The sequence below is a fragment of the Ambystoma mexicanum genome, chromosome 8, assembly GCF_040938575.1.
Source record: "Ambystoma mexicanum isolate Mex_15411 chromosome 8, UKY_AmexF1_1, whole genome shotgun sequence".
In the NCBI taxonomy this organism is placed as follows: Eukaryota; Metazoa; Chordata; class Amphibia; order Caudata; family Ambystomatidae; genus Ambystoma; species Ambystoma mexicanum.
This window is the reverse complement of record NC_090929.1, coordinates 1,065,323,166-1,065,348,440: the sequence shown is the minus strand read 5'-3', so window position 1 is coordinate 1,065,348,440 and position 25,275 is coordinate 1,065,323,166. Positions and strand designations below refer to the sequence as shown.

Sequence of the window (25,275 nt, the reverse complement as noted above, 5' to 3'; positions counted from 1 at the left end):
CGCCCCCTCTCTAGGGGAGCTTAACCAGCCAACTGTCTTCCACACTGAGAAACGAGAAACAATTTAGCTACCTCCTGCGGGAATACGTCATCTATTCACAGAGCTAAAATACTCAATCAATAGGAATCCTCATCTATTCATTGATCTACAACGCCAACTCATAGGAATGCCACACCCCCTTATACAGGTGTCTGTGATCTCGACCAATCAGCGCGATCCGCCAGTCACACCTGGGTGCTTGAAGCCCCACCCAGTCTGCTCTGTAACACTAGAGCCGATGGCCCTCGTGCCGGTCCCCGCTACCCCTTACACATTGATCGCCGCCCAATGACTTTAATCTCTTCTTAACACACTGTAAGAGCCACCCGCCACCCTAGTTACAATGCCTCCCACCTCCCGCACAACATTGTATTGATGGTTGTGTGTGCCATACTCACATCAAGCTCTCGCCTGCCGATGCTGCTCAACTGCTGGCACCCCTCCCAATCAGCTCGCCGGCTCCCCTTGTCTGGACCATGCCTGGACACACGGCAACCGCGGGCGGGATACTTCTCAATTCGGCTCCTGACGGCCAATCTCCGGATTGCGCTGTCCGGTTGTCTCGCAGTTCCGCAATGGTCCTGTAGTCCTCCAAAGGGGGCAACGGCAGAGGGGGACGCGTTGCCGAGCCACCTTGACTCATGCGGCCTCGCTCTGATCTCACTCAGTCTCAGCAGATCTCAGCAGTACCTCCAACTTGTCGTGGCAATTTCCAGGGGGCCGGCAGGGCCGTCCGCGGGCCTCTGGGGTTGGGGAGGCCCCAACTCCTCCCGCATCCCAATGGAGTATGAGGCACACACAAGAGCAAAGAGTTACTTTTGTTAATTGCACAAAACAGACAGGGACAAGCTCTCAGGTCATAGGCATCCGGGAGACAATTCGTTCATGGTGGGCTCGCAGGCCCTTTTTCTAGCTTTATGATGCGACTATGTGCGTCACCTGGGAAAACTAGCCCCAAAACCTAACGCCATCTCGGGTTGGAGGAAGGGTCAGGTGGTACGCTTCGGCCATCCCTAATAATTGCTACAAGAGAATTGTTACAAGGGGACAATTAGTGATTGGCTAAACTATAGCAGCGTCAATGGTGAGCCCCTCATATTCTGATTTGTCCACCTGCGAGCCCCCAAGCCTGGGATCATCGCTGTTCCCAGCTCACGGTGTACCTGGTGCTGGCAACAAAGTATGATTATTTGTCAGTGGCGGACAATGGACAGGTCTGACTATTAGCTGGTGTGCATGTCTTTCCCATTGCTGTCGGTGTCCAATTTGTCACTTCATTGTTGCAGTCTGTGTCCCAGACGTGAAACCCAGCGCTTCTCTGGCCCTCGGGGCTTGGCATCATATCAGGTTGGCCTGGTCACGTGTTGTGAGACTGTGTCTGAAGCAGAATTATGAGCATTTGATTTGTATTTCGGCTCTGAGGAGCGTTTAGTAGTGGCAGGTGGAACCTTGGCACAGGGAGAGCGGCATATAGATTGCAACATTGCGGCCTTGGCTGTGGGCTCTCGTTGGGGCTCGTTCTGCGTGATCAGCACCTTGCAGCTTTGACTGAGCTGCTCCGACCTGGGGACTCTTGTTTTGCGGCCTACCTTGGCCTGGCTTATGGGTGGGGGTACATAGTCCATAATGTGGGGTTTGCGAGGGGCGACAGAGATTCATATGCATTAGTCCATATACAGGGTTACATATTCATGGTTTTAGTGGCGAGTAAGCGTCTGCAAGCATGTACACAAGCTCTTCTGGCGTCTTGCGTTTCTGCTGTGCTGTGGTTGGCCTACGTGAAAAATAACAACGATGCATGTGTGAGTGTAAGTGGTCCTCTACATCATAGCACTGAGTATGTTCTTCGTGTGGATTGGTGTGTGTATGACCAATATGCTTGGTGGCACGTGTGTTCTTGTCGGCTGTCTATGTCGTCATGGCATCTCTAACCCTGGCAGTATTTTGTGGTTGCTGTCTAATCGAGTTGATCCATATGGTTGATGTCAGCTCCACCTGAGGTTCCAGCACGTGGTTTGATTGACAGGCAGCTTCCCTGGCTGTGTGGGGATTGGCCACAGTGGATCTTGACATCTGGGGTGGCCGTGAGCGGGTCGAATTCCTCTCGTGGTGGGTGCTTGGGTCGTGACGTCCTAGGCCATGGCCTGGATGAGAATCGGGGGAAGGGATCATCCCATTTTCCCTCTTCAAGCCCCCTGGCAATTCATAGTTTCTAATTTAGTTTCTGCTTTCTGTCGGTCCCTCTCTGTTGTGGCCTGTATTCCTTCTGTTTCAGCAATTGGCATCCCCCTAATCACTACCTTAAAGGCTTCCCACAGTGTACCTGCTAATTCTACACTTGCCGTGTTGTGTGCAAAATAGTCTTTCACGCCTTCCCTCAGGTACTCCCAGAACACTACATCCTTCAGAGAATCGCTTCTGAGCCTTCATGTCGGGATGCATGCCCTAGGGGGGGAAATGCGCCATATGACCAATAGAGAAGCATGATCTGCTAATACTTGTGCTTTATATTCTGCCGTTGTGAATTCACCCACAATTTCTTCCCCTGTAAAAACAGAATCCAGTCTGTTATATAGATGTTGGGGGTCAGAATAATGTGAGTATCCACGGATCTGCGGATGTAATATCTGCCATATGTCTGACAGTTTAAATGCTTGCAAAAGTGTATTCAGGGCCTTAGCTGGTGGGGCTGGGTGCATGAATTCATCATCAGATCTGTCTAACACTGGGTTAAGCATGCAATTAAAATCAACCCCCCCCCCCGCCCACATTAATGTACCTTCTCTCTATGGGCTAACTTGTGAGTATAACGTGCAAAAGTAGGCTGCTGTATCTTGGTTTGACGCATATGTGTTGATAATACTAAATTCTCTATATTCTACCCGTCCTTGCAGTACTACCACCTGCCTTCTTTATCCTGAAAAGTCTTGAGCACTCATAATGGCACAGTCGGCACCACCCATATTAAGACCCCTCAGACATATGCAGAATATGGTGCGCCTATCGTAATGCCTCTCCATTTCTTAGCTAGGGCCTTTTATTTCTCCCCTGTAAGATCCGTTTCCTGAAGGCGTTCTATGTCAATTTTTTGAAACTTCAAATATGTCATCATTCTATTATGTTTAATATAGCTGTTAGGCCCCTGACATTCCATGACACTATTTTAAGTTCCCCCATGGCATCTAAAAGTCTGGTCATGTTCTGGCAGTCCGATGTCCAAGTTCTGTCTGTGTGGATCTATAGGCTAACTTCCAACTAACTACCCCAACATCCCTCTCCACCCCACCAACAATTGCCCAGCTCAATACCTTGTGCTTAGGCATCCCTGCTTCTCACTCCCGCCTCAGATACTAATCCTGGTGCATGGGATGCAGCAGACGGATACGTAACTGCTAGTATCTGAAAAACAAATCCAGTCTGAGGTACAAGATGCTTCCACGCAGTGCATTCTTAAATGGCACTACGCTGTTGGCTCCAGTGGGTATCAAAATGTGCTTCCTTAGGGTTGAACCTGCAATTAACTCATCCACACCGTCAACTAGCCACGATCGTCCGCGTCCTCTCAGCTCTTACGTTGGTTCTCAGCATGCATCTCTTCCTCCGCTCGCCTGGGTGTCCACTCCGTTTGGCAGATTCTCCATGTCCATCCACCTATGTACATCATCGGGGTTGTCTCAGAAAATGGCCCGTCCTTTATTTATGACTTTCTGTCTAGCCGGATACAGCAACATTTACTTGAGGTTCGCTTCTTGCAGTCTCCTTTTGGCTGATATATAATGCATCCTCTGCTTCTGCACTTGTAGAGTATTGTCTGGATATGCGGTGATGGTGGTGGATGCTCGCTGAATTGGCCCTCCTTTACGGAAGTGTTCAAGGATCCTCTTTATCTTTGTAGTTCAATGTCCGAGCTATTATTGGACGTGGCAGGGCTCCCGGCGGTGGTTTCTTCATCACAGGCCTGTGGGGCCTTTCTACTGTGAAGCCTTGAGTGAGGGTCCCCGGGCCTATTTCCCGTAACAGCAAATTCTCTATGATGGTGGTTGGGTTTGCTCATTCTTCCCCTTCCGGAAGCTGATGGTGTCCATTTTAGTTTCAAGAGCAACCTTCAAAGCAGCTATAGCTTCCAGGACCTGCTGGTCTCTTCTCATATGCGTCTGCTCTCCTGGTGGTGTTAAGGCCGCCTGGGTGTAGCCTTCTGTTGGGCTTGTGTGTTTAGCAAACACGTCCAGTGTGGGTTGCTTCACCTTGTTTTTTGGGGGCTTGGACGCCATGACCAGTTCTTCAACACCACTCTGTACGTTTCTTCTTAATCTTCCTCCCAAGCTGCTCCCAGGTAGATTTACCCCTGCTTTCTATTAATAAGCTTATATTTCCTAGCGTGGACGGTGGGGGCTTGCTACTGTGTACCCGATTATTTCTTTAGTGCTTAAGTGTTCCCCATAGGTTTTGTCATGATGGAGTGTGACTGCACGCTGCAATGTATTGTTTTGGCCTTGTTTTGCATACGTTCGACTGCAGATGTGCAAAGCGTTATATCTTTGCCTTTTAGAACCTCTTATTCTCCCGGAGGTTGGCCGCTGTTCAGCTTCGGCATTTGCTTTAAGTTACCCCTGGGTGAATGTCCTTTTCACTATTTGTTCGTTGGGGTACGCGCCTCCCTATGGGAAGTAGTTCTTATTTTCCCCTGCAATTTGTGGAAGTGCAATGTGCCCTTCACTGGGCATGTCAGTGTTGGGCAGGGCGCCCTTCGCTGCTCAAATGGCTCATGCACTTATTTCGATTCACACCTTACTGAGGGATTTTATTGTTCATGTGGGCATTGCCAATCTTAGTCCGCAGCTACTCCACTGTTCCGATCACAGCCAGTGAATTAGTAAATCTGCCCTCCGTTACCGTGTCACCGAGCAGTGTGTGCCTTCTCTTACATTTACCTAGCAGCCTCCGGCACTTTGCTCGTCAGCACATCATGATCAGTTAGCCCCTTCTTACTTGTGGCATTCCGTCTTACTTGAGAGTCTTGTTGTAACTTTGCTATTTTGTATCCTGGTCGCAACAATGTTGCTTATTTATCCTAACTGTTGGTTTATGTAGCCCTGTCTTTGGTGCCTGCACTGCCGATCCCAACACAGACCCCATTCTAGGGCCGTGTGTGCTTCGTTATGAAATTGCTGCAGGCCGTGTATTGTTTATTTTGTCGGGCCCTAGCACATGTGGTTGCACTCCTTCAGCCTGCTGTGGTTTGGGCCAAATCTTGCCTCTATTTTTTTCGCAGTTCCGACCTGTAATGGCTACGGCGTCCAGGGGGCTGGTGCAATTGTGTGCTCAGCTCCACATCTCTCACACTGCAGGATCCTCCCGGCTTCCTAGAGAGATGCACTCTGCGCTGCTTAGTTTGCGGAATGACCCGTCTCAGGCGGGTTTCTCTCTAATCCCTTATGGCATTGTTTGACTTCAGCGCGTCAGTATTCTTCATGTGCGTGAGTGAGTGAGCTGACTTGTTCCTCATTAGGCGGGTGCATCTACTGCAGGCACCGATGCTGCCATACATTCCATGGCACTTTGCTCCGATTCGACAGGGCGGAACATGACCTCAGTATTAACTCCATGTGGGATCCAACCAGGCTTTTGCAGATCTCCGCTGTCCCTCACCAAAGCAGTTTTGTGCTGTGAATCACCTCTCTCACATATGTTATTGTCTTCTTGACACTGCCATTTTGTGTCCGCATATACTTGCTAAGTCCCATACTTCCGACGGCCCGTACTTCATTATGGATTTGTCTGCAGTCTCATGTGTACACCAGGCTCTGTACATCTCCTTCATATACACAGTGATGAATTTTCAGGCGCCAATGCACATTGTGGCCACTGTTCAGGACAGGATCTTTTCGGGATCTGCAGGAGCAACTGGAGTCATGTCTTACTGCATGGCGGCTTAGTCGCAGCCCCAGCCACTTCCATATCTCATTCTCCTTCATCTACCTGTCTGTTCATATTTTCCCTGGGTAATGCGTGTTGCAGCTGCCTTCACCCCCACTGTGTCTAAAGGTCTGCTCTTATATTTGCAGCTTTCATATTTGGGGGTGGAGCATCAGAACTGCTGATGCTTTGGTGACACATGATGCCATGAGCTGTGAGCCCTTTATCAAATGCCTTTGCTTCAACCTCCTGTACATTTAGTGACTGATCTGTGCAGTCCCCAGCCAATATTAATTATTTGGAGGGAGAGAAGGCAGCTGGGTTCAGAGAACAGGCAAGAGGTGATAAGTAACCCCAATGTCTACATTTCCGTTCAAACTCCCCTAACCAAGTTTTGACTTTTATCAATGTTTTGGAAATTGGATGTGGGTGAATTTCATTGTGCGGAATCATCTTAGATATTTAAATTAGATGTAGTTATCCACAACAAGGTTCTACAACAGACATAATTTGGTTCACTGAGGTTTGTTGGCCAGTGATACACTGGGCCTCATTACGACCCTGGCGCTAATGGGTTAATGGCGCCGTAAAAGGCTGCGGCGCCGTTACCCCATTAGTGCCTGATTACGAGGTCCCTTTGCAGGACCCAACCTTAACGGCTGGTCTACACCAGCCGTTAAAGTAGGGACCCGCAAAGGGACCTTGGTGCTAAGTACGGTACCCCAATTTGCGGTACCGCACTTAGCGCCTTCTCCATTCCCATTGAGCCCTATTGGGCAAAAATGGGAATGGGGAAGGGCCATGGAGGAAGGGGGAATTACCGCCCCACCAACTTTGTAATGGGGCGGTAATTCCCCTTTTCTCCATGGTGGAGTCGGTAAGTTACCGGCATGGACCATGGTGCTATTAGCACCATGGTTTTCCGCCTGGTTCGTAATGAGGCCCAATGTCTCTTTAGATTTATCAATGGTTTGGTGAGACCCTAACACTTACATCTTGGAATTTTAAATGGTCTTTTTGTATTAAAGAATGTTTCAGGAGTTAATTAATGTGTTTCCAAATGGGACCCACCCCAAATTGCCATTGAAATTAACAGAATTTCTAATGAATGTAATCAGAATGATATAATTTGTAGTTCGCTTCATTGTCTAAAAGGCTATTTATTTAAGACAATGATCCGTAGAGGCTAATGGACTTGTCTCTGTAAAAAATGTCATCCTCCCAGGAGTCCTGGGCAGTTTGTTGAGTGCAGTTCCAGATATGAGAGCAGCATAAAGGAGGCGTGCACCTATGAATTCGAGCACCATAGTATGATGCCAGAATAGTGATGTAGTCATGTGATTTAGTGTTTGCTGGATAATGCTGAAGCCAGCAAAGACCCAAACCAAAGGTATCTGGAAAGAAAGGTAAAGCAGCAACTAAGAATATATAAAATCAGAAGATTGTACATTGCTTTTGTTTGTGTGCACTCTATTCTTAGCATTGCCCAGTAGCTGAGGGTCATAGGGTGCGGTCCTCCCAGTTATCACTTTGTTAGCAGAGAAAAGGGGCACATTTTTTATTTTGTTTTCAGTAAATTGTGGGTGCCCACCCATAGTATTGTTACAAATGGAGACAGAATGTGTTTCTTTGGTTTGGGTTTCCCAATTTAAACATGCAACTATGATACTTATCATGTGAAGTGGTGGGTGAAGCTCTAAAGCTGTTGGAAGACATTGAGAACCACTGAAGCTTACAAAAAATGTATTTTGGTTGTACATGATGGATAAAGTAGAACGAAGCCCAGTGTTGGGAGACAGATCCAGCTTAGCACTTAGTTAATGGAACACTAAGAGTATGATATATGGATGCAGTGTTGGATATCAAAATTGGTGAATCGTAAACATGTATTACCCATCAACCTTAGGTTGAAAACAATGTGGAGATTTCTAACACCTTGTTCTTTTCCAAACAGTCACAACAATCTGAAAAGTCATGTGAGAAGATTTGAGTGCTCGGGAGTGTGACCAGAAGCTGTATGGTAGTCCAGTCTCCATTGCATTATTATGTGTTTGGGGGACAGGGTTGTGAAAGCTGTGGGGATTTTGTATCCAAAATGCACTCCTATGTGAAATGGCTCAATGATTTCTGATTTCTAGAAGTCATCCAAAATGTCTACAGCAGTGATGAGATCCTAATTGTTGCATAACCTTTAGCTAATGGTGTCAGCATTTTAGTCTGGGGGAAGTGGACTTGCACAATACTCAAAGATGGTAACATCACACTCCCAGTTGCAACCATATGCATACTTTGTGTCTTGCTGATGAAATTAAAACAGTGCTGTATTGGGACTCCTTTTGCTCCAATGTTGTAGTCTATGGGGTGAAAGATTACTATCACCGATAATTTAATTAAGGATGGTGTCCATGTAAATGTTAATCCTGGTGCTTCTCCCTTATAATAGGGTTCATTGTTATGTTTTGGGACAGACAGCAACCTCTTTACGGGGGAAATGCTGAATATGGTCTCCCCGGTCCATGTGGGGTGCACAGGTGAATGAAACTGAGCTCTCACACTATGGCTTTCTCTAGACGCTAGAGTCAGACTTAAGACTTGCCCAGGGTGCTGCAGGTTTTCATTTTACCCTAACCACCAACGAGCACAGCTGAGATAGGCTGTGCAAACCGGAATTAGCAACAAACAGGAAGGGCAAGATGGAAATGACTGGGCTTCAGTATCAGATGTACTTATTTATTTCAACCTGTTGCAGTGCCTGAGACAATGAGGGGAAAGCAGGCAAATGATGGACACTGCCATGTCGGGTATGTGAACGCTAATACAGAAAGACTGATGTTGCACCAAGGAGAACGGCAGATGGGGAAATGTGGTGAAACAGCTAACTAATACACATTTTTGCCAGGGTCACTTGGATTTGGACTAAAATCCTGTTTTTTCGAATTTGGCATGCTGGCAGGGAGATTGGGGGAAACATCTTGGAGGGCTATCTCTTCTTGCCTCATCATCCCCTAGAGAAGACACAGTGCAAGCTTGTTCCTGGTGGTGAGCGGTACCAGATGAGCACCACCTCCACATCACAACACCTCAAAGAGCAAAATATGGGTTTAACACTTGAACAGGCCTTATTGTAAACTGAACAGGACTCATTTGGACAGTAGTCCTTGACAGACCATAATCCCTTAAACTCTTCACTCACATATGGATTCCAGGGCTAAACATTTTTATCTGCAACCAATGAGCTGCACCATATGTACTTTCCACAGAGAGATAACAGCCTATTTGGACTTGTTTACCTCATGTACAGTCGCCTGATAGAAAAAGGATACTGGCTACATTGCACTGGTATATTTGGAAAGAATAATTTCCACACTGAATGCGGTTGGTATGGTTTAAGTTTATTACAGTGAAGACTCTTGATCTTAGTGGTGTCAGCCGACACGTGTTTCAACCTCAAGGGTCTTTTTCAAGGCTATATTTTGATTGGGTGGTTTGGGTCTGTGTTCTGTGACCCAAACCTCAAATGTTGTATTTTTTTTTTTTAATCAAGAGAGCTGGCACCAAAGACGTTTAGATATTCTATTCATATTTACGTATACATATGTCTGGGTGTTAACATTATATCAGATGGGCCGACATTTTATTTATAATGTGCTGAGGAGTGCAGGAGTAGGAGCTCAGAAGGCTAGCGATGTCACTCTACATTTCAGCTCATAATTTTAGCATGCACATGTAGCTCTTCGTTGTAGCATGTACATGTCAGTGTGGGTTTGAACTGCAACAGGGTACAGGGGAAGACTCATTTCTGAACTCAAGATTATGAGTCTCAGGCAGAATTTTGAAAATGCACAAGACACATTATTTAAAATGCACAGAGCACATGATTAAAATTGCACGCTGCTGCAGGATGATATTTCAATGGACTGGTCTGCACTAGACGTAATGCTAATATGTATTAACATACTAACCTAATCCAATCCTAGTTAACAAACTGAATCCCTTATCACAATTTAGTGCAAATTAGTCAATTATGAAGTAGCCTGAAGGCAGATTGGAAAGTGCATGATGCTCTTTAAAATGAGAAAGTAAAACATGTAGGCTGAATACTTCCGCTGGGTAAGCTGAAAAATGCGAAGGTCCGTTCTACTGAAAAGGCCATTGTGTGAGCAGTAAATACAAGAAGAGATGTACCTTCTTTCTTTCCAACAATGAAATCACGTGGTTTTCAGTGGAATGATCTGGTCAAGGGGAAGGATTTCCCTTGATTGACAGGGAGCTCTATTAATAAGTGCTTGAAGTGGGAGTAGTGGGTCAGACATCTTCGGGCACTGGGACAGACTGTGGAACAGGGAGCTGGCAGGAGAACAGATTTCAGTGTTGGCAAGTTGCCTTGTGCCGTAGCAGTCCTTATCTGAATGACCAATCCTGGGTGAGGCAGACGAAAAAGATTGATGGGGATTTCTATGCTAAACTAAATCAGATACATCACTGACATTCTAGGTGAATATAAATTATGTGAGGTGCTGCTGTGTTGAATGAGATCAGTTAGTCAAGGTGAAATAGAACAATTCATATTAAGTGCTGTTTATAGTTTTAAACGTGCATCTAACCCTGCATTTATACTTTCAAAAACTCGCTTATTTTCTTTTTTCCAGGTGTATTTTTCTTGGCAAGTTCCGCGTATCAAGGGCAATTGGTAAGACTGAGCACAGCTAATCATTGAAAGTGTTCTCAATTTACTTCCACTATGGTTATCATGTGGGAATAAGTGCCACTCTGTGTAACTTGCATGTTTCTATTTATATAGTGAAAACAGTTTTCAAATTAACCCTCAGTTGTATTGCATTTATGTTGTATTTAGTCTCTTTTATTTGATATGCATAAAGAGAGAGAAGTGTAATAAGAAATATCTGGAAATAAAGTAGCTGTTTAGCTAGAGAGTCTGAACGAATGTGCAGTTTTTCTAGTGCATGCCTTACAATTGTTGATACTCAGCCAAAGGGGCATATTGTTGCATCATACATAACATACCATGAGAAAGTATAAAGCATTTACCCAGAGTGTACCAAGTCCAGTAATCGGTTTGTTGTTAGTGACCGTGGTAAAACAATTATTAGGCAATATTATGAAAATGGTCCAACCACGATAGTACCCCGAGTTACCACATACACCACCATAATAAAAAATAAACGAAGCAACAGGTATAATCCCAAAATATATCCAACATATTTGGTGTTTTGGCTGGGAAACTATAAAACAATTACTCGGTGTGGCATTGTGTTCTAAAGCATAACTGTATCATGCACTCATTAATTGATTTAGTGCTGTGAGGTGGTGCAGTACTGTGCACTCATTTGACTCACCAATAGTGTCACCATGTCCCAAACCCAGGCTGAGTTATCTGAATAGGCAAGCTGTCTTGAGGTAAAACTTTTTGTCCATGCAGTTTGGTCTTCAGAAAATGCAACAATATGGAAAGACAGAATTACCACAGAGGTAGAAAAGGGGGCATTTCAAAACATTTTTGACAAAGGAAGCATTGTCCAGGTGTGCCTCTTGAGGCTATTCCGAGCATCACAGCGCAAGGAGAAAAAAACGGCATTATATGATTGTGCGCAAAGTTGTGGTTTTTGATTCTTAAGTGCTTAAAGATGATGGGAAATAACACTGAGGTTAAAAGGTTACAATACAGTTTGGACAATGAATGCGATCAGGTGCAGCAGTTAAAAACAGAATTAAAACAAAGGGAGCTAGACACAGAATTGCAAGATAAATGCAGCAATATGGCTACTCAATTGACTCAGAAAGAAAAACTATTTAATGAGAGTGAGCAAAAATGTACCCACTTAAAAGTGATTTTAGAAGAAATAAGGCATAAGACAAAGATGTTATTTTCAGAAATACAATCCCTTAGAGAAGATAACAGGGAAAAAGATAGATGTCCATGCTATGGGACAGGGGATATTCAAATTACTGGAAGAAAATGACAAAAGGACAGAGCAGTTAATCAGTGTCAGGCAAAAATAAATGAATTGCAAACAATAATCAATAAGGTCAGGTATGAGAATACTGATCTCTGTCATGAGGCAGAACAGCTTAATGGACAGTGCAAGAACTTAGAACAGCAAATACTTAGTCTCAAATCTCAGGAAGGCTGCAAGGCACTACATTCAATGGAATTTAAATTAATCACAGCTCTGTCAAAGGAAACAATGTACCAACAGCTTTTCCTGTGGTCAGACCGGACTAAAGCCCAATGGTGGGGTATGAATCACTGGCAAATATTCACAGTCATTCTGGCCCACAAGAGAACAGAAATGAGCGACAGAATGACACCCACCGGAATGCACCATGTAGCCCTATACAAATCATGAAAACTATCCAGACCTTGATTAAACCATTAAAAAACTGAGGCAGTTGTTGCATTGAAGACCATTTAGAAACCGTTCATGATATATTTAAAACCCTCCAGATACCTAGGGAACAATATAGACAGTACTTTCACGCAACTCTAGATTCAGCAGCTGCCAGTGTCATTCGTGTCTCAATGAACAAGAACAATTGTCATGGGTGGACTTTGAGAAAGAGGTTAGACATTATTTCTCACCTCATCAGTCTATACAGGATGCCAAAAAAGCAGCTTAGCGAAGCCAGCTACGTCCCCTCGCCAATATCGTCAAAATATAAAAAGAGCATTTTCACGCTTTGATGTGGCCTTTAATCCTAACTAAGTAAGACTGCATGCTTTTATGGAATCCAAAAAGAAATTGTATCCCAGTTAATTTGTGAATTTGACAGTGAAAAACCACTAGAATGGACAATAGAACAGGGAACCAAAATATATGAAGTGATATTTGGTCAGAGAGGGGAAGGACCTAAGAAAAAGGAGACAAAACCAAAGTCCAAAGAACCTGCGCCAGCGATTATGGAGGTAAAATCTGAGAAGATGCCACTTGAATCAGCCCAGAGTCAGGCAACAAACAACATGACACTTAGCAAAGGGACATGCTTACACAGAGGACATCACCCCAACCCCCTATGTTCCAATCAATTGATCCCAGCAATAGGGATTCTTACATTAGCCCTAAATATTTGGGTAATTCTCCCTGAGTGGGATTTCGCCACGATATGTCAGGTCTAAATAACAATCAAAATCAAATGTACAATGGCCCATACCAGACACTACGGGCTCAGAGTAGATTTGACCCTAATACAATGGTATGTGGCCACCAAGAAAGACTAAGATATGTGGATAGATTAATTGAAAATAGAAACCAGCATAGGGGACAATTCCCACCAAATCAAAGACAAAATACGAACTATGTCCCTCGCCAATATAACCAATCACCACCAGTCGACCATGGTCAAAGGATGGTCACTCCGCGTTCTCCACCTCCTTTGTCACATGAATTCAGAGGTAACACAAATAGAAATCAATCTCCTGAGAGGTACCAGAATAGGCTTAATCAGGGTGAATTTAATAATGACCGGTTCATGCCACAAAGAGAAGAATTCAGAGACACAGACAGGCTTCAATGCTTAGAGGTCCAAGTTAAAATGTCTGAACAGATAGGAAAGTTATGTGCAGTTCAAAAGCAACAGCCAATTAAAGGTGCACAATGCCATAGGAGTGATCTTGTGCATTCTGACAATAAGTGACTATTTAATAACCCCTGCACTTATGAAAACACAGATGTCTGTGAATCACCTTTGAATAACGGTTTTGAATTGCTTACTAATTTAAAAATAATGAAAAAAATTAAAGCGAGACAGGGAATTTCAACACACACAAAAATGGAGTGTGGTTCAATTTAGCGTTGAACCAGACTATTGTGGTTTGTGAAAATGAAGAACAAAAGGGGAAAATGAACATGAAAAACCCAAAGAACAGAGAAACAGATTTAAAAAGAGCATCCAATGTGAAAATAAAACACAAAGTGAAGAGTTAGGATCAAAAGATAGTTGTCATCACACGATAATCAGAATACTGTTAATCCCCATACTGAGAAAATAGTAGCTGAAAAGGAGAGTGCAAATCAGTCACCTGAGAATTTTGAACCACAGATATTCCAAGGGACAGAAATGACAGGCTCCATGCAAAACACAGACAAATGTCATGTGTCAGAAGTTGACAGGCTTTCATGTGACACTTGTGAAAATATCCAGTCAAAAAGTTGCTGTGTAGAGAATCCAGACAATGATAAAAGTACAACAAGAAATTGGGGTGTGAACACTGGTGGTCCCAAGTCAGAGGGGCAGTCAGTGGCTACACTCCAAATGATCCCAGGAGAATAGACACAGAAATTCAAAATGAAGTGGACAAAAAAGAGGGAAAGATATCATTTCATATGCCCATTTGCATAGCAAAGAGAACAAAAGTCCTAAGTCAAGTAAGTCCTGAGACCAGAAAAAATGCACACTTTGTATGTGTGCTAGAAGAGGTTGAAAACAGGTACCATGCTCCTATTACCATTTAAGAACAATTTAATGGATTTGCAATGATTGATACAGGTGCCCAAGCAACGATAATGTCAAAAAAACGAGTGAAAATTATCAATGGAGGGAGATCCCCACAAAATCACATAAAGGTGAGCCAAAGTGAAGACCCTGTGCACAATTTCAATGGAGAGGAAATACCTATTGAAGGTGTCACTGAGGTTGACATAAAGATAGGGAAGCATCACATGTGACAGGAGGTGTTGATCACATCCATTAATGAAATACCTTTTGCCATAGGGATGAATTGTCTGAAGAGGTTAGCACCTCTCATTGATGGGGTAAATTCAGTATTATGGTCCTTAGCTAAAAAAACATTGAGACCTAAGAAAATAATTACACATAACAACAGTGTAAAAGAATGCCATACTGTTGCTAAAGTGCAGTGGAGGTATATCTTCAAAATGGCTGTGTGCACAGCGTCACTGTCATTCTCATGTGTCAGGATGAAATACGAGGAAACAAAGAGAGGCAGTCTTTCGTTTTTATCTAAATGAAGAAAAATGCAAACCAAATATTACACCACAGATAAATAAAGAATAGTACATTTTAACCATCTCGGAAATATATATGGGAGATGGGCAGATAAGGATCCCTATCCATGTGAATGGGCATCCTGAAATGATAGAAGCCACTTTAGCACTTGAACATGAAAGAAGTTTCATTAATGAAAAGGCACTCTAGCAAATAATTGACAGGGAGGAGATCCCAAAGTTCAGAATTAAGAATCAACACATTTTTGGTCTAGATGATCCCGAATCAGGGCAAAGAATTGCAGGAAGGTGCATGTTAAAGATTACAGTTGGTCCTAAGAGTATTCACCACAATGTGTGGATCTTGAGCTGGACCCAAAACAAATTGTATTTGGGAAATGACATCATGCACCGGAGGTGTATGGTATTAGACTTTCTAAATCAAAAGGTTTGGTCCAGGTTGGTTGGAGCCACACCTGACTATGAAGACACAAGACAAGCTTACCATTGCACCCAAATGACACCATATGCCGTTGAACTGTAGGTGAAAAGGGATATTACCATTCCTGCATTCACCAGACATGTTGCAGTAGCGTTAAAATACAGAAATGGATAAGAGATAAAAGGTTCTGATGCATGTGTTTGCCTAAATGAATCCTTGAGGCAGCAAGGGTTAGAATGTGAATATACAACACTGATAGAGATTGGGGATGGACCCATTCAAATCCTGGTGGACAAAAAAGGGTGTCAATATATTCATTTAGCGGAGAATTCAGCAATAGGAATGGCAATACAGAAGTCTTACTACACTGCCGATTTTAGTAACAGAGTGATTGGGAACATTCCTGAAAGCTACATGACTGCACAGGGTGAGTTGCTAGGATCCTTGGATTCTAAGCCTAAAGGAATCTTTAAAGTTCAGGCTGTGTACCCCTATCAGCCAAATGAAATAGTGTGCGTCATCAAAATGATTGTATTCTATTCTGATTAAGTGAATCTAAAAGACAAAAGCAGCAATTTAAAATGGAGGCCAGTGTTCCAAAATATTTAAATGTAGCACCTGTCCAAAGAGATACTGCCACACGATTAGAGGAAAGTACAGAAGTTCCTCCTTTGGAGGACTTCCCAGAATTGAATTTTCTAAAATGGTAGAAGAGCAAATTCAAGCTGCAGATGCTTACACAAGGGAAGAAGAAAAAGACCAATTGAGAAAAAAAGGTGTGGAATTCAAACAGGTTTTTGCCAAAGATGCATGTCTTTGTGGGTTAACAGATTTGCATGTTGCCACACTACCAGAAGGACTTGGTAGGGAGCCAGTATTTGTGCAACAATATATGTTACCCCTGGTTACACAGGATGCACTGATAAATGCATATCAGCTGTGTTATATCAAAAACATAATGTGAATAACAAAACTATTGCATATGCTAACAGAGCATTGTAACAGGTAGAGACTAAATTTAGTAAATGCGAAAAAGCGCTTCTGACCACTGTCAGGCATTACAACATTTCCGTCCCATAGTTCAAGTGGAGCGGTTAATTATTGAAACAAATCACCAGCCTCTACAATTTCTGCAAAGTAAGAGAATCAGATAAGGGAATTTGGCCCAGTCAAGAATTCCTTCCTGGAGATAAGCACTTCAGGGATTTCCTGTAGAGGTGAAATATGGACAAAATAGAAAGAACCCAGTTGCTCAAGGACTAGCAGAGTTGCATGAATGTGCAGCTGTATGTGCACCTGATGACACAGAGCTAGAAACAAGTTTGAATGACTTTGAGCAATACCCACACAAAACATTCAATGAAGAAACATGTAGAAAACTGTGTATGTTGATGGATGTGCATACCATGTAGAAAATGAAACAGAAAAAGAGCTAGTAGCAGGGATAGGAAACATATGGTTTAAATGTGACAGCATTCCAAGAGTAAGCATGAGGATAGGTTCCAGAAGTAGTCAAGTGGCAGAATTGGCCGCTATTTATAATGTAATATCTACAGCAGTAGAAAATAAACTCAGAAATAGTTCTAGTAACTGATTCTGATTAAGAGGGGAATAGTTTTGTAGAGTATTTACCTGGCTGAAAAGTGAAAGGCATGCTCACATACAACAAGAAACCACTTAAACATGGCAAGTGGATTCAAGCCATAGACACATTTGTGTCAGAAAATGATCTGAGAATCTATTGGAGGAAAATATGTGTTGATTTCAGAACGCCAGGTGAAGATAAGGATGAAAATGACAAGGCAGATCAGTTAGCCAAAATTGGAGCTGTAATGGGGCAGTTATTTCCTATTGAACACCTGCTTGGTGAAATACAGGTATATGCGATAACAGGTTCCAAAACTTCAAAAGCAGTTGAGCAGCCTGTGACACAATGGAGTTTTGATGCTCCAGATCAGGAACTGATGAAAGCGCAAAAGGAAGACCGATTTTGCCCTATTTTATAACCATTTGCTAGATGCAGAACAAAGTCCTCTGACTGAAGAGGACTGCAAAGGGAAAGAGGAATTGAGAGTGTTACGAAAAAACAAAAAGAAAATTATATTACAAGACGGACTGATGATTAGAGAATATGTGACAGGCCAAATACAATAGGTAGTACCTTTGGCATTTCGGGGGTTTATATTACATCATGCCCACAACGCCATAACTGCAGGCACAGAAGTTCAGAAAACACTTTAGAAATTTTAACAGATTACGCCTATTGGCCACACATGTCCCAAGACGTTGAGCTCTACACCAGAGGGTGTTTAGTGTGCGCACAGTTTCAACCTTTGTCACCTGCTCATAGAGCACCGTTGATGAAAAGGGGTTTGACGCTCCCATGGTCTGATGTACAAATCGACTATGTTAGGCCCGTAAAAAGAACAGCAATGGGAAACAGGTACATGCTAACAGTAACTTGTCTAATGTTCGAATGAGAGGAGTGCATTCCAGCCCCAGATTGCAGTGCGCAAACGGCTTTACTTGTAAATCATATTTTTTCAAGATTTGGTTTACCTCAAAGAATAGAGTCAGATCGTGGAAGTCATTTCACTAGTGCATTGATGACAAAAATATGGCATATTATGGGTGCAAAAAGAAAGCTACACATTTCTTACTGACCCTCCATTTCAGGGGAGTTTACGGTGTAACAGATCAATAGGTAACATGTTAAAAAAGTTTGTAGCTGAAGCAGGTTTTAGTTGGGATTTGTGGCTTCCACTGGTACTAATGGCTATCATGTCGATGCCCTCTAAATCAACTAATCTCAGCCCTCTGAATAAACTAATCTCAGCCCCCATGAAATATTGACAGGAAGGAAAATGGTTCTGCCACAACATTTACTTTACAGAACGAATGAACAGGTACTTTTAAATGCGTCCACAATTCATGAATATGTGGAAGAATTGAGAAAGCACTTACAACATGCATTTGCAGTTGCACAGCAAAATTTGGAAAAGGCTGCTGATGGTGCAAAGACATATTAAGATAGGAAGGCATGTGTAAAAGAATATGAAATAGGAGACCAGGTATACAAATTTAACTTCAGGAAAGGGAAACACAAAAACTTAAAGTTTCTTGCAGCATGGCAAGGGCCATATATAATTATAGATAAGGTTTCACCTGTGGTCTACATACTTGCTAAAAAGGAGGATGAATTAACAGTGGAACGGTTTGTCCATGTTAATCAGATTAGGCCATTTCACCGAAAACATGAAGTGAAAAGACTAGAGGGAGTTGAAACTAACAGAGAATTAAAAAATAGAATTGCCATAGCAAATGGTTAGGGGTAAATAATTTTGATTTTTTTCTGTACTTATTGGGAAAATGTCTTGGTTGCATGGCATGTTATTTCTATAATTTTTATTTGTGTGCATAATCAAATTTGTTTTCAGATTCTCCGGTGAGAACGGAAAGCAAAAGGTTTGATGTGCTTGATACTTAAGTTGTCTTTTATTTTAACTCTAGAAAAATAATTGTTTTCCTCGTCAGCTCCGGATCCTTGGAGTGCTGGACCCCTTGAAGATACCACTGGATTGGAGTCCCCTGGAATGCCCCCTGGACCGAAGGAGGGGGTAAAGAAGATGACACCAAAAGATGTGGCGATGACCCCAAAAGATGTGGCGATGACCCTGAAAGAGGTCCTACAATGGAGGAGTTGTACCAAGAATGGTTTCCTGTGTGACTATTTATCACAAACTATTATTTACAAAGTTTATTTCTATTACATACTATTTTTTACTATTCCTATCACAAACTATTTTTACAGGCTGTATTTACAAGGACTATTTTGTATCACAAACTATATTTATTACAAATTGAATTTTATCCCAAACAGTTTTTTTTTTATTTGAACAGGTTTTTACATTTCACTGAATGACACAGTTGTGTTGGATGTATGTTTTCTGAATATATTAATGGTTTGATTTTTGTTTTGAAAAAAGCTAAAAGAAATTGAGCACCAATAAAAAAAAATGAGAAGATAACGGTGATCAAAAGATAAGATCTCATAAAAAAAGATTTCAATAAATAAATAAATAAATAATAATTCAAATAATATAGTAATAATTCAAAAGAAGATAAAAGAAAAAACAGATCAACAATTACAAAATAAACAAGAACAAAAAGATAAAAGGGATCAAGATATAAAAAATAGATAAAAGAAAAAAATGGATTGTTGCTCATTCTTCAAATCAAGACTCATAATTATGTTGCTCAAGACTGAACATGTGTACATTAAAAAATAGAATTGCCATAGCAAATGGTTAGGGGTAAATAATTTTGATATTTTTCTGTACTTATTGGGAAAATGTCTTGGTTGCATGGCATGTTATTTCTATAATTTTTATTTGTGTGCATAATCAAATTTGTTTTCAGATTCTCCGGTGAGAACGGAAAGCAAAAGGTTTGATGTGCTTGATACTTAAGTTGTCTTTTATTTTAACTCTAGAAAAATAATTGTTTTCCTTGTCAGCTCCGGATCCTTGGAGTGCTGGACCCCTTGAAGATACCACTGGATTGAGTCCCCTGGAATGCCCCCTGGACCGAAGGAGGGGGTGATGAAGATGACACCAAAAGATGTGGCGATGACCCCAAAAGATGTGGCGATGACCCTGAAAGAGGTCCTACAATGGAGGAGTTGTACCAAGAATGGTTTCCTGTGTGACTATTTATCACAAACTATTATTTACAAAGTTTATTTCTATTACATACTATTTTTTACTATTCCTATCACAAACTATTTTTACAGGCTGTATTTACAAGGACTATTTTGTATCACAAACTATATTTATTACAAATTGAATTTTATCCCAAACAGTTTTTTTTTATTTGAACAGGTTTTTACATTTCACTGAATGACACAGTTATGTTGGATGTATGTTTTCTGAACATATTAATGGTTTGATTTTTGTTTTGAAAAAAGCTAAAAGAAATTGAGCACCAATAAAAAAAAATGAGAAGATAACGGTGATCAAAAGATAAGATCTCATAAAAAAAGATTTCAATCAATAAATAAATAAATAATAATTCAAATAATATAGTAATAATTCAAAAGAAGATAAAAGAAAAAACAGATCAACAATTACAAATAAAAAACAAAAAGATAAAGGGGATCAAGATATAAAAAATAGATAAAAGAAAAAAATGGATTGTTGCTTATTCTTCAAATCAAGACTCATAATTATGTTGCTCAAGACTGAAAATGTGTACATTAAAAAATAGAATTGCCATAGCAAATGGTTAGGGGTAAATAATTTTGATATTTTTCTGTACTTATTGGGAAAATGTCTTGGTTGCATGGCATGTTATTTCTATAATTTTTATTTGTGTGCATAATCAAATTTGTTTTCAGATTCTCCGGTGAGAACGGAAAGCAAAAGGTTTGATGTGCTTGATACTTAAGTTGTCTTTTATTTTAACTCTAGAAAAATAATTGTTTTCCTTGTCAGCTCCGGATCCTTGGAGTGCTGGACCCCTTGAAGATACCACTGGAATGGAGTCCCCTGGAATGCCCCCTAGACCGAAGGAGGGGGTGAAGAAGATGACACCAAAAGATGTGGCGATGACCCCAAAAGATGTGGCGATGACCCTGAAAGAGGTCCTACAATGGAGGAGTTGTACCAAGAATGGTTTCCTGTGTGACTATTTATCACAAACTATTATTTACAAAGTTTATTTCTATTACATACTATTTTTTACTATTCCTATCACAAACTATTTTTACAGGCTGTATTTACAAGGACTATTTTGTATCACAAACAATATTTATTACAAATTGAATTTTATGCCAAACAGTTTTTTTTTATTTGAACAGGTTTTTACATTTCACTGAATGACACAGTTGTGTTGGATGTATGTTTTCTGAATATATTAATGGCTTGATTTTTGTTTTGAAAAAAGCTAAAAGAAATTGAGCACCAATAAAAAAAAATGAGAAGATAACGGTGATCAAAAGATAAGATCTCATAAAAAAAGATTTCAATAAATAAATAATAATTCAAATAATATAGTAATAATTCAAAAGAAGATAAAAGAAAAAACAGATCAACAATTACAAAATAAACAAGAACAAAAAGATAAAGGGGATCAAGATATAAAAAATAGATAAAAGAAAAAAATGGATTGTTGCTTATTCTTCAAATCAAGACTCATAATTATGTTGCTCAAGACTGAAAATGTGTACATACGTTTCTCATATCTGGAATTCCATGTGCGTGTTATTTATTTTCGAGTGATAAGAGAAGATTCAGTTGGGAGTAGCACATGTGTTTTTGAACACCTGTGTTTGTTTTTCCTGCAGTGATTTTGTGTTATATCACAGCAGTAAAAAAAGGAGGGTATGTAGGATTAGCTGTAGGAGCTCTGAATTTTAGCGATATATTTCAGCTCATCATTTCAGCATGCACATGTCGCTCGTTGTTTTAGCATGCACATGTTAGTGTGGGTTTGAACCGCAATAGGGGTTCAGGTTAAGACTAATTTCTGAACTGAAGAGTATGACATGTAACATGTAACTGAAACCCTTAATAACATGCAGTGTGAAAATTAGTCTATGTTGAAATAGGCTGGAGGTAGATTTGGAAAATACATAATGCTCTTTAAATTGGAAATAAAACGTGCAGGCTGGATTTGCGCTGGGTGATAAAAAATGTGAAGATCCGTTCCACTGAAAACAGATCATTGTCATAAGCAGGAAACTCATGGAGAGATATATATTTTCTCTCCAGCAATGAAATCACTTGCCGTTTCAGTGGAATGAGCTGCTCAAGGGGAGGTATTTCCCTTGAGTGGCAGGGGGATTTAATAAAAAGGCTTTGAGAGGGAGTAGCTTTCAGACATCTTCGGGCACTGGGAGACAAAGTAACCGAGGGCTGGTTCGAGACAGAATTCACTGTTCGGAGGCTGTCTGATGCTGAAGCAGTCCTTATCTGAGTGACCCTGTGTAAGGCAGGCAGAAAGATTGATGGAGATGTCCATGCTGAACTGAATTAGAAACATTGGCAACATATCTGGGTACATATGAGTTTAAGTGAGGGGCTGCTGTTTTGAATGAGGTCAGCTAGCCTAGATTAAGTAGGTCATTTCATGTTAGGTGCTGTCTATGTTTAACATGCATGTAATCTTGTGCTTATGTTTGGAAAATCCTGATGTGTTTTTCTTTTCAATGTGTATTTCTCTTGCCAAGTTCCATGTTGCCAAGGACAGTGACAAGACTTGGCACAGATGTAAACCCTGAAAGCTTTCGCACTGTAGTCGCACTATGAAATATAAAGTGGGCATAACTGTTACATTGTGTAACTTGCCTATTTTCTATTTTATGATAAAAAACAGATTTCAAAGTAACTTGTAGTATTATTGCATTTTTCTGCAATGTGGTAAGAGATATCTAAAAGAAATAAAGCAGCTGCCGCGAACTGTTTAGCTAGAGAGATATTGAATGAATGTGCAGTATTTCAATTGCATGCTTTACATTTTTTTAGACTCAGCCAAAAGGGTTTAGCATGGTATTGTTTATAGGAGTGTATCAAGTCCAGTATTTTGTTTGTTGTTAGTGACCCTGGTAAAAACAATTATTAGGAAATATTCTGAATTTAGTCTCAACACTATACCACCATAATAAAAAAATACCACAAAGTAATAGGTATAACCACAAAATATATCCAACAGCATGCAGATATCTGGGTGGAGCCCCACTTAACGTTAAGGGGGCCCTTGGATGCTGTTGGATATTTTTTAGGATACCTCTTGCTTTGTGGTATTTTGTTATTATGATGGTATGTGGTAACTCATTGGGGTACTTCTACCGTGGTGAGTTTATTTTCTTAATATTGGCTAATAATTGTTTTATCATGATCACTAACAACAAACCGATTACTGGGCTTGGTACACTCTGTTTCGGCCTGTTCAGACTAGCAGGACCCAGGGCACGGGCGCCTGCTCAGACAGCAGGTAAGCATGCACCAACATGTGTTTACTCCCTCTGTCACCACAGGCGATCGCCATCCCCTCTGGTTCCCCCTGATGTTCTGGTGTGCCCCCGCCTTCCCACACACAGGAGTTGCCTGTTTTGCCTGATTCTTCTACCTTGCTCCCCCCCAGCCTACTTCTGCAGGAGTCTGTCCTGATACATTCTGGTTTCACCATAACCGTCTGGCGGCCAATGCTGGATTTGACCTTTATGGACCTCATTGATTCACGGTGTGTCACCCTTTCTCAACACTCATGGACTTCCTTTGCATCTTGTGCTCATGGTGGCCCTGATTCATGTTGTTACCATCTTCATCTTGTAACCTGGCTTGCAACATTATGTGTTACTACTGACTTCTGCAATTGGATCTGCTCTCCCCTCTTAATTCTCCACCCTTTTTGACTCTTTTTCTCCACTCTCTATTCTCTCCTCCTCTCACTTTCTCCCTTTTCCTTTCTCCTCCCATCCTCCTCTTACTTTCTTCTATGCACTTACTATATCAGAATTATCCCTGGAACTCGTATGATAGCAACCTCGTCTGTCTCCTCCCTGCTCCCCTTACTTGTTTTGTTCCTCCCCACAGCAGTATCTGAAATGTCGTTAGGCCTAGTACAATAGTTGCATGTTTTGTTCCTCCCCTCCCTTTCTGCACCCCTCTCCCTCACCTTTTGTTTTCTCAGGCTCTACCATAAATGTTGCCAGCCCTAGTACAGTAGTCGCCTGTCTGTTTACATTTCCTCCCACTCTCCCCCTCCCTTATCTATTTCTTAGCTCTTGCACTATCTGAAATGTCGTAAGGCCGAGTACAATAGTTAATTTCACATACTTACTGTTCATGGCCGGTAAGAATGTCATTGTATTTTCCCTTGTTCCCTCCCTTGCCTTGAAGCGCTTTGAAACACATTGTGTATAGGCGCTATAAAAAAAACTATCATAGCATATCATTTCTGTTTTATAACTTTGACAACCACAGTTCAAAGAGACCACAATGAAAGTAGTATTTAAAATAAAAGCTAATTCTTGTTGAACTGCACCCTTGAGGTATAGCTCACAATGTTTGAAAAACTTTGTTTTAAGATATTCTACAAACATCGACTGAAGGGACTCCTATTGAATATGCTTTCCAAATAACCACCTTAGAGGCCTTTCACCATGCAAATGTCTTGAGTCACCATCTCTGGATCTCAGAACCTAATTTTTGCCAAGTGATTCTGAATATCAGTAAGTTCCATGGAAGGTCGGATCCACACACCCACAGAAGCACAATTCTCAAAGCTGCCTCACCCTTGATCCTAATCATTTAGGCCCACACATCATGCACACCCGACCGTACCTGAGACTCTGTGATCTGCTCCCCACTGTCTCTTCCCCTGGTTGCTTGTAGATCCCTTGTTGCCAATTGTCCACCCTCCGACTCCCTTTTTCACTGCTTCCCTTGCTGTGTTCATTCCCCTTTGATTGTAAAGTGTTCCATTGCTTCTTGAAGCTAGGTCTGTGCTCAATAAATATCCTAATACTTGTAAGGTCCCCAGCTAAGCATGTGTAAGTATATATAAGTGGATTCAAAAGACTTTGATGCATTTAGAGTACTGAACTTGTCAAAGTCTACATAATGGATACTGGTCTAAAGCCAGCAGATTTCAATACTTTTCTTGAAATGAAGATAGTTTGATTCTTCTCTCAGGCATGGGCCACAATTCTTTTTAAATTGTCAATTCTCTACTCTGAGGTCAGAGTCATGACTTTGGGTTAATTAATGCCTTCCTCAGTGTATACTAAGACTTCAAATTCACATCTCGGAACCTGAAATACTGTATGCTCAGGCCAGAGGTTGCTTCATCACTATAAAAACTAAATACGTATCCAAATATGTATCCACTTGGTACTTGAGATTAGACTGACAG

The 25,275-nt window shown here is 41.4% G+C and overlaps 1 long non-coding RNA gene across 1 annotated transcript in view; it reads left to right on the top strand.

The window, feature by feature from the left end:
• LOC138473730 (uncharacterized) overlaps positions 1–19,237 on the top strand; it is a 65,352-nt gene extending 46,115 nt beyond the window's left edge. The window contains exons 4-5 of the long non-coding RNA XR_011268883.1: positions 10,605–10,645; positions 18,895–19,237. This is a non-coding gene — a long non-coding RNA (uncharacterized lncRNA). The remainder of the gene's footprint in view (positions 1–10,604; positions 10,646–18,894) is intronic.
• The last annotated feature ends 6,038 nt before the right edge of the window (positions 19,238–25,275 follow it).